This window comes from Adiantum capillus-veneris, chromosome 11 (genome assembly GCF_014529385.1).
Source record: "Adiantum capillus-veneris isolate H3 chromosome 11, ASM1452938v2, whole genome shotgun sequence".
Taxonomy (NCBI): domain Eukaryota; kingdom Viridiplantae; phylum Streptophyta; class Polypodiopsida; order Polypodiales; family Pteridaceae; genus Adiantum; species Adiantum capillus-veneris.
In genome coordinates, this window is record NC_140941.1 from 87,367,620 (window position 1) to 87,378,275 (window position 10,656).

Genomic DNA, 10,656 nt, shown 5'->3' on the forward strand with positions numbered 1-10,656 from the left:
ATGCTAAATGCTTTCTAGAAAATCTCTCTCTCTCTCTCTCTCTCTCTCTCTCTCTCTCTCTCTCCCCCTTGTCTCCTTTGTCTCCTTGTCAAATGATCTCAAGATCCACCTATGAAGATGTGTTTCACTCAAACACAAAGTTCTATACTAATTCGTTCGTTAAAAAACTATGTTAGCCTTATTTTCACCCTAACAAACTCAAACAAGGTGGAACAACATGACTCTACTCTATATTAGCCTTACTTTCACCCTAACAAACTCAAACAAAGGTGGAGCAACATGACTCTATTGGTATGAACCCTCTCTCAACTTACAACTCTATTAAAAAATGCATGATCCTACAAATGATGGGAAATAGTACTAACTTGCAAAAATAAGATGGCTATTTGAAAATATCTCGAGAAAATGAAGTCTCTCTTAGGGTGCCTTCAGATTGTCGCCGAGCGCAAGCTATCTTTAGCTTAGCCAGGGAAGTGTGGTTCACACAAGAGACAAACAAGAACAAAAATATATTTTGACTCTCAAATGATAGCCAATAGGATTGGGGCCCGTGCCTAGAGCCCTTGTCTTTCAAGCGTGGGGTTATAGGTTAAGGATCTCGCCGTGAAAAGGTGGACAAGCTCTTGTATGTCCGGGGGTAAGAAGCCGTCCGTTTTGTTGTGGAAACCAAGCTTTTTTTGGCCTGCCCCAAAGGTGTAAGGCCTTAGTGATGGTTTCCCTTTTTGCTAATGAAAAATAAGAAGTTATTTTTTTTAAACATTATTTTTGGCAAATAAACTAAAGAATGAAAATGTACATTGCAACATTCAAGGAGTCATGAGTGCTAGAGGTGGCCAGGTGGGTTGTTGAAAACTATGAAGGATCCAATGTGTATGAGTGCACTAAAAATATGAAACTATTGGAAGCAAGGTAAGTTATAATCCAGAGAGAACGTCTCTAATAACACTCAACGTGTAAAAGGAATGATTATATGTATGAATGCACTATTTCCAAAAATAAATGTGGAAAGCAAGGAATCGAAGCCGTCTCTCTCTCTCTCTCTCTTTCTCTCTCTCTCTCTCTCTCTCTCTCTCTCTCTCTCTCTCTCAGCTTCTGTGAGCACCGAGCTCTCTCTCTCGAGTCTAAAACGCAGGCTGTGAAAATGACTTTTGCGATGTTTTGAGCCTGCGCGAGACTGCGAAAATGACTTTTGTGTTGTTATGAGCCTGTGCGAGGCTGCTCTGGGCAGAGGCAGGACCAGGGGAGCAATTGTCCATCACGTTAAGGGCACTGCTAGATGGAAAAAGGCAGCCACGCTGGCACGACACTAGATTGGAAGGGTATAGCCACCGATCAGTTCATTACCACCTGCTCGCACCACCATGAACTCTTAATTATTTCATCTCTCTTTGGCGTTTTTGCCTCTCTCTCTCTCTCTCTCTCTCTCTCTCTCTCTCTCTCTCTCCCTCTATGGCTCAACCTCCTCCTCGTTCTCACCCTCCGCGCTCTAGCTTCACGCTTTGCTCAACAACCTCCTCAACCTCCAACTCCTCTCTCTGTTGTTCAAGTTTCAGCTTGCCCTACTCTAATTAGATCAAGTATGGCTCTCTCAATAGCGGTAGTGAGCTGGCTTGTAAGGGCCTCAACGTTGATATATGCAACCTGATCCTTGGATAATTTGGCCAGCTTGGCACCAAGCTTGGCCAGATGATGCAGAGCAACAACCGTCTCATTCAAATGCATATACTTGCTTGGAATATCTCCAAGACTTCCTTCCATTCCATAACTCCAACTGAGCTACCGCCCCTATTCCTGACCCTTGTTCGATTTCATCTTCTTAAACCTGCTTGCCTCCCTGTAGCTGATCGTCTAGCCCGATTTGTGAAGGAGCATGACATCACAAAGTTAGGGTGTCATGTTGCACATCTTAAATTCATCAATCTTCCCTCTTTCAACACAAGGATGCCCGTCTTTGTTTCAGGGAGGATCCGACGGTCAGTTTCATGCTTGATGGTCATCTTCTTCATGCCCAGGTAAGTCTCCAAACCATGCATGTCTATCTCATTCTCAAAATGACCATTGTTGCAAATAGTAGCGTTGTTCTTCATATTTCTCATGTGGCTAACCATAATAGTATCTATATTTCCAGTATTGGTTACAAAAATATATGTAGTCTCGACCTCATCCTCTAATGTCAAGACAAGCAGACCCTGCATGAGAGCTTGCAAAGCACAAATGGGATCAATCTGAGTGACTACTACTCGAGCTCCAATAGCCTTCATGGCTGCAGCACAATCTTTACCAATATTACCATAGCTGCAGACAATAGCAACCTTCCCAGCAATCATGACATCGATAGCCCTCATGAGACTATTAGGCAAGGAATGACAACAAATATGAAGATTGTCAAACTAGCTTTTGATCACTATGTCATTCACATTAATTGTAGGGAATAATTGAGTTCTATTAGCTTGCATATGGCAAAGTAGAGTTCCATTAACTGTGTCATTCACATTAGCTGTATGGAATAATCGAGTTCCATTAGCTTGCATCTGGTAAAGGTGGTGCACTTCAGTGGTAGTCTCTTAGGAATACCCACAAGTCTGTCCGTCATTTCAGTCCAAATTAACATATTAAGACATCAACGAAAGAGCTCCCTTCAGTCCGAAGTAACATGATAAGACATCAGGAGCTTCCTTAAGTCCAAAGAAAAGTAGCTCCCAAAGGAAAGCTTTCTTGCCAGCTTCCTTCAGTCCAAAGGATACTAAATAGCTTAGCTCCCTTCAATTTAAGGTGAGTGGCTTCCTAGCCTAGGGTAGTTCTCTCCCGTCCAAGTAGAAAGAGTTCCCTTCAGTCCAAAGTTTGTTTTAGTTCAAAGCTCCCTTCAATTCAAAGAAAGTATAATGAAATATTTTCCTTACCACAAAAAGCTTTCGGTGTTGCATAACCACCTCACCGGCACCATCTAGCTCATTGCTGTTGAGATCAACCCATGATAGATACCTGGAGTTCCCAAGTGTAGGTAGTATTGTGCCTGACAATGAATTGTTGTTGAGATGCAGAAAATTGATTCTTGGCATAAGCCCCAGCTCCGGCGGAATGTAACTTGTGAGATGGTTGTTTGAATTTGAAATAGTTAGCCACTTTAGGCTGCTGCAGTTTGAGAGGGTGGGCTGGATGGTGCCGTGACAAGGTTGAGGTTGAGCATTAGTAGCCATAATTGCCTTGTTGCACCGCGGATGTCAACGGTGTTCAATAAAGTTGCCCTACATAACCATCTCTGTTATGTTAGGCATAGCCGGTAGCGGTGTCGGGAAGGCGCAAGTCATAAAGTTGCAATTGACATCTATTGCAGCAAGGCTGCTGCAGCTCTCCAAGGGCACCACTGTAGACAAATCATTGTCTGCGAATAGCAATCTGTAGAGCGAAGGACCACAGATCTTACCAGGAATACTTCCTGTGAAGGCATTTGCATTGAGGTCAAGAACCCTTAACCTACTGGAGTTGGGGAGGGATGCAAGAAGAGGCCCCGTGAACTTGTTGAAGCTCATTACAAGCTTATGCAGAGCCGGTAATTGGGATTTTTTTGTTTCTTCTTGTTGCCAAAAGATCCAGCTTCTTAAGCTGGTGTAAAGAATCCCCAAAATCGGGTAGTATTGCGCCTGTGAGATTGTTTTTGGAGACGGAAAGCACCTCTAGGCTTACTAGCTGGTTGAAGATGGTGGGAATATTTCCAATCGAGAGGCTGCCTGAAAGGCTGATGTTTGAAACGTTAAGCCATGAAAGAAAGGGCGCCGCAATGCGCAATGGAGGAGAGAGCGCCAGAGAAGAAGTTGTGCGAAAGCTACCTATGCACAGGCAAAAAGAATTGTCCAGCTTGTAACAGATGTCGGAGCTGTCGTAAATAATGATCCGGATGTTGGAGATCTACTAAAGGTCAGATTCTCTCGTACGCACCATTTATTTGCAGCTAGAGCACTTTTTGTGATGCAACACCATTAATGAGCATCGTGTTTTAGTGTTGCAGGTAGTGCTCATATCTCTTCTCAATGTTGTTGGATGATGTAGGTAGTGTTTATACCAAATTGGAATGTTACCGTGGCAGAGCTTGCCATTCCCGGAAGCGAGCTGTCACAGCACATCAGCACTGCAGGCATGGAAGCAAGCGGAACAAGTAACATGAAATTTGCACTGAATGGATGCCTAATCAAGGCACTCTTGATGGAGCAAATGTTGAGATACGTGAGGAGATTGGAGAGGAAAACTTCTTTCTGTTTGGTGCTCGAGCTGATGACATTGTCAGACTTCGCAAGGAGAGGGAACAAGGCAAAGTAAGTGATTTTGAACACATGACATGTATGTTTTCAGATTTTGTGAAATCTTGGTCTGAAAACAAAGAACACGATTGAATTTATGAGATAATGAGATTGGCTTGGTGATGATTTGCTTGCAGTTCACCCCGGACCCTCGCTTTCAAGAGACTCAAGACTACATTTTGAGTGGGGTTTTTGGGAGCTTCGACTACCAACCACTTATTGCTTCCTTGGAGGGCAACAGTGGGTATGGGCGGCGCGACTATTTTCTTGTCGGTTATGATTTGCCTAGCTACTTGGATGCAAAAGCCAAGGTTGATGAAGCTTACAAGTATGTTGTCCTGCTTTAGGCTCCCAATTTTCTGCTATTAAATTAAGAGGGCAGGATCTAATGCAATAGTTAAATGTGTGTCAATTCTTGCTTGCAGAGACCGAGATAAGTGGACGAAGATGTCAATCTTGAGTACAGCCTGCTCGGGAAAATTCAGCAGTGATGGTACTATCCGTCAATATGCGAAGGATATTTGGCATATTGAAGAATGTCAAGTGCCATGATCTCATATAATGGTGATTGAAAATTATAATCTTGCTGAGCAATGGAATGATGTTGGTTGAATCTCAATTTTTCCCTGTTGTAAACGAAGGCAGCAATTGAATGTGCAAGAAGCATGCTAAAGATTAGTGCCCTTGATCCCTATTGCATCTATCACGCAATTCTCAAGGAACATGGAAGATGGTTGGACGAGAAGGGGTAGGGAAAGGACGTTCACTGTCTTTTCCTGTTTTTAGGGTGATCCTATCCGTTGACTTGCCGAGGCCAGGAGCCATGGAGGAACCTGATGACAGGGGGAAAGGACAGTGGACTTTCCTTTCACTTCTGTCAAAAGTCCAGGGGAGGGGAACCATGCAGCTGCTCAGGCAGCACAGACGACACGGAGGTGATGAATTACAATCCGTGTGCTGATTTGGACATCAATCATTGGCTGCCGGGCAATAATATACATCTTGTGGCGTAACTTGAGGACAAATAGGTAGTCTATGTACAAACTATAGTGCTTTGTGGGGGGTAATGAAAGAGATTGCAAAAGTGTTTGAAATATTAACTTAGGTATATAGATGCTGAAGAAATTTAATATGCATGAGAATGCAGTAAAGTATTAGGAAAATGCTGAAGAATGATTGAAATGGAAATGGCCAAAAGCTTGAGATGTGCAATAAATTGAGGAAATTTCAAGAGGTGATGCGGGAAGAACGTTGACATACCATTTGGGATTGTCACCAATTTGACATCATTGGCAATTTGGCATGCCATTTGTGAACTACACTTTTTTCCAAGATTGAAAGTGCTTCACAGACGGCATGATTATAAGAGAAAATTATTCATGCACATGCCTTTTCAAATTATTGCTTGAATGATATCTTTGTTGGAAGATCCGAGGTGTTTTCGATGGATTATATGTAGTTTATGGATGTAGCGCTCTTCATTACCGTGGTGTCAAGTAACTACAAGATGATCACATTCACAAAGGCCATTGCGTATGTATGGGCTTAGGGCACTTCTGAACAAAGGTTAGTATGTTTCACATGAGATTTCTAACTACCTTGGATCCTTGAGGAGAGTGGCAAGCATGTGGCTAGATCTCTGCACTTGTACTCCATAGACTTTGATATCAGATATGCGTGGGCTTAGAGCCCAAGTCATGTTTGAGTTAAGGCTTTTGACTACACTAATTCCCCATTCAAACCCTTAAGAGGGTAATGCCAAGCGTGGGGCTAGAGTATGGCTTGAATGGACCTCGTAGATTTCTACAATGCCCCATGGCTTGATATTGTGAGGATGGTTATAGTAGATAAGATGATGTGCTACAAAGGCAAACCTACATATGAGAAATAGTGGAGGTAAGTTGATTGATTATGAAGTTTTTTAACACTAAATTACACTAATTTTTTCAAAGTTTTACAGGTTTTCTAACCTTCCAATTTAAAAATTAGAGGTCAATCTCATATTTTTTAAATGGGGTTATAGCAAGCGTAGGTGTTTTTCGAGCATTGGTAAGTTGTGAGCATTAGAGGACATGTTAGAGACCCTTATTGAGGTGAAGAAGGGACCAAGGTTGGTCCCTTTTCCACTCCTTGTATTGTAGATTGACGAATGGTTGTAAAAGCAGGATATCAAGGTGAAGAAGGGTTGGCCCCTCATCCACTCCTTGTTTTATAGATTGATGAATGAGGGAGCATGCATGATATGATAATGGATTATGGAGAAACCCAACCAGCAATGAGTTTCGTCTACATGGGTACCCGGATGTTGAAGTACAAGAGTGTACGTCTTTCCTTAGTGCTAAAAGGGGTATGGCTGATGGCCGAGGTGTCATGCCAAGGGCAACCTTGGGGGGGGGGGGGGGGGGGGGGGGGGGGGGGGGGGGGGTGGTGGCGGGGGGGTCACAGATCTGGGCCAAGGACCGACTACTAGTTGGGCAGGGAACCCTAGAAGCCAAGGGCTATATAAAGGGCGGTAGGGAGGAGGGTTCTTCTGAGCAGTTCCCCAGGGTCCTTTCACTAGTATCAGAGCTTAGGTATTTTGGGAACAAGGGGCGTGGTCCCTTCCCATTGCATGTGCATGCAATACATGCACTTGAGGCACTGCATGCAAATGCAGGCGAGGCCTGGAGCATGTAGAGCAAAGATGCTCGGCATGGGTGACTAGTTGTTTTCATTCAACTTAGTATCGGCATGTTGCATCCAACGCATTTCCAAGGAGAATTGTAGTGAGTACAGGTACGCTTTATTCATAAAATTAAGCTAGTTTATCGAAATTTATCCTACTCGACACGATTGCAGGACGATACATACACTTTTCTTTAAATTCTATCTTGACTTTTAGTCTGGACACAAGGTACATAAACAAGGTTTTGCCTATGGAGTAGGAATCTGTATGCGGCTATCCACGAGCACGGCTTGTGTAAACAGCTGTTGTCTTACAGTTTTCAAAACATTTGAAGCTTGTATCTCCAACCTAGTGTCAAGGAAGCGACAAGCCACTCAAAACTATGGAAAAGCAAGCCTTTTAGAAGCAGGGCTCTATACTTATGTATATGCATTGGGTGCACAGTCACTCCATAGCATTTATAGCTTGCCACAATACGGGCAATAACCATACATGAAGCACATTGACATCAGAAGCTATGCTACGCTTTCTAATGCCAAGGGCATTGGTTACAGAAATCGGTAAGCGTGTTAACTTTAAGTTTCAATTTTGAACTTATTAGCTTTTGCAGGATTTTGTACACTACCAACTTAACAAGAAAATGTTGCTTTGATCAAGCAAAGAATGGCATTTAGCTGACATTTGATAGCTAACTTTCAATAGCTATCTCATTCAATATTGAGGAATTGTATGATTCTCAATACGTTGCATGATTTGGCAAGGCCATTTTTCTATGCAAGCTCGATAAGGTCAACTCTCTTTGACATTTGTGTGTCAATAGAAGCATTTGTTTGCCATAAGCACTCAAGATAGTTATGTCTGATCTTTTTGATGGACTTCTAGGAAGCAAAGCTTCATATTAAGACATATTGCATAGCAGTTTTCAAAGTTTGGAATATGCCATCAACATACGAACTTGGGAAAATTTTGCAACATGTTTACATGTTTGACTTCTAGGAAGCAAAGCTTCATATTAAGACATATTGCATAGCAGTTTTCAAAGTTTGGAATATGCCATGAACATACGAACTTGGGAAAATTTTGTAACATGTTTACATGTTTTTTCAATAAAGATCGGAATGAACCAAGCAAAGAGGGCATGCAAGAGACATCTGAAAGTTCTAAATGTATTAGCATACATGGCTAGGAGCCACATTCACGAGATGACCACTCGTCTTAGAGGGGAGACAAGGTTAGTAAATTTCAAGTTATGGTTGTTTTATATGCAATTTACCTTCCATTTCAAAAAGATTTCGTTACAGTGCAACGCAAAGTGCTTTGCTAGACTTTATGTGAATCAAGGATTGTCTTATGTGCCAAGGTATTATTGATTGACTTCAGATCAACAATAATGGCATATATCTTTGGCACTACGTGGATATAAGATGACAGTGTCGTGTAGCTCCGCTTCCATGATGGAAAAAATAGCAAAAGGATGCAGGTTAAGCCTAATTGAAGCCTATATTATTATCAACGATAATAAGGGCATGATAACAAGCAGGTTAATGCTCTATTTATGCCAGATATGGCTTTAAAGGGCCAATAGATATCTTAATAATACTAAAATAGAGTATGTTTGAAGTGATCATGAATGGAAGATTATGGAGTAGCATTGTAGTACTCAAAGTGCTCTACATGTTTGTCTTTACGGCTCGTCAATTGGAGCTACGATGAATAAGTTATGCCAGTTTGAGGTTGGGATTGATTGCAGATTTGCACCGGATTGAGCAATTGCAGATGGGTGACTAGGGATGAAATGAATGCATGGGCCCAAAGTTCTCCTCTTGTGGAGCACGTCGATCTTTTCAGATTGAAAATCAGAGATTTGGTTGCCAAGATACTGCCCTTTAAGTTCCATCGGGGGCCAATTCTATACCAGATTGGTTGCCTTGGTTAATGTGCCACCTAAAGGTTTTACAGCCTCGATAGGGTTTTTATTCAAATTATAGAATGTGTGAAGACCATAGAAATTGATGGCTTGTCAGTCAGAGCTTGGAACAACAAGATGTTAAAGTTTAAGTCGGTGGCAGTTGGCTAACAGGCGATACCAGGTGAATTATTTCCAGTTTTTGCGGCCTTGGATTGTGCGTCCAACAGAGTCCAAGTGAGGTGGATTTCTTCTTAGTCGAAGTTGGTAAGTTGAGCTTTTCATGTGGCTTGTCAGACTGGAAATCTGAGCAACATGGAGCAAACTGCAAACCAAGGAAGTTTCGAGTTATTTCAATTGAATGCGAAGGAAAGGCCTTTCGTCAAATGCAATCACCTTTGAATATTGAGGGCATGTGACACTATTAAAGGCACTGAAATGGGTAACAAAATTCACGATGATATTTTCAGTCAAGTCGGGGCTGCTGAGAATGACAGTGTGGTACGAGGCAATGCCTTGATCGAAGTGTATGCCTAATGTGGTGTTCAAAAAGGAGGTGACCGTTCAATGAAGGGCCCAAAAGTCTTACGATGTGTGGATGGGGGGATTAAAGGAGAGAGGGCGTCGAACAACGAGTAGAAGTGCAGAGTGGGAAAGAGGAGCTCGTAGCGGGTATTGTGTAGAGGACCATATTTTGAGCAACCTAGAAAAGGTAAACAATGAATTTGATACTGAAATAGACATAGATGAAGCTTTTTCAAAGATTGCTCGCATGGAAGTTACCTCCAATGATGATTCTAGTGCGGACGTAAGTTGTACAACAAGTGTTTTACAAGAAACTGACCTTGGCATGGGATGTTTCAAAGAGTTCATCAAGAAGATGAGCCTCTACAGGATACTAATGGATATATCAGCACTATAGCTGAGCAGAACAACAAGTTTTTTACAGATGATTGCATTAATAAAGTTATTATATATAGAACAGTTGATGAAGCGACACAGGTTGTGAAGCGAACACAGGATGAGGCTGAGAATACTGATGAGTATATGGTTGTTACTAACAATATGCTTACAGATGCTGTTATCACAAAAAAAGATACCATAATTAATGGTTTCTTGGCCATATCTAAAGGAGATGATTATAATAGTATAGAAGAGTTTTCTGATGCATGTACCCCTTAAGAGGGGGTGCCAGATGAACCTTTGCATTGTTATGATGGATTGCTAAGTAGCATGGATGCAAATGAGGAAGCAGAGGACAATGTTGGGTTTGAAGATTGTCTAGCTCATGCTGATTGTGAATAGGTTATTCATGAGGAGTCTACTTCTATACCTATGCATGGGATGTATGAGGAGATAACTCCTACAGTTCTGAGGAATGTTGAGAGTTTGAAGGGTGGTTTTCCTGAGGTTTTTATGAGTATTTATAGGCTAAAGTTGTTTTCCATGATCAAGTTGAAATCCCCCAGGTAAACATTCCTCTAATGATACATGTTCAAATTGTTTTAAGGATCTTTGTGATGCCTATGAAGCTAGAGAAGGTGATGATGCTAAATCATCATTGATACTGTAAAAAGTGCGGATGTTTCTTCATTTTCTTGGGCTATATGCTAGCGATGGCTAGATTTGGATGCTATTTCTAATGATGCTTATGTCAATGATGTTCCAACTGCCAATAAAAGGGAGTCAGTATACTTTGATGCTTGTTGGTAACGAGCTAAAGTTGCTAGAAGTTTATGGCATGTGGGTGTTGCACTATGCTTCAGGTGATGCTCTAGTATATTGTGGGG

The 10,656-nt window shown here is 41.9% G+C and overlaps 2 pseudogenes across 1 annotated transcript; one reads left to right on the forward strand and one right to left on the reverse strand.

The window, feature by feature from the left end:
- Window positions 1-1,588: 1,588 nt before the first annotated feature.
- On the reverse strand, window positions 1,589-2,593 carry LOC147447597 (adenosylhomocysteinase 1 pseudogene; annotated as a pseudogene).
- Window positions 2,594-3,264: 671 nt separating this feature from the next.
- Window positions 3,265-5,768, forward strand: LOC147447598 (alpha-glucan phosphorylase, H isozyme-like; annotated as a pseudogene). The gene is made up of 5 exons (XR_015189647.1): window positions 3,265-3,366; window positions 3,766-3,915; window positions 4,048-4,310; window positions 4,433-4,623; window positions 4,721-5,768. The product of XR_015189647.1 is annotated as an alpha-glucan phosphorylase, H isozyme-like (transcript).
- The last annotated feature ends 4,888 nt before the right edge of the window (window positions 5,769-10,656 follow it).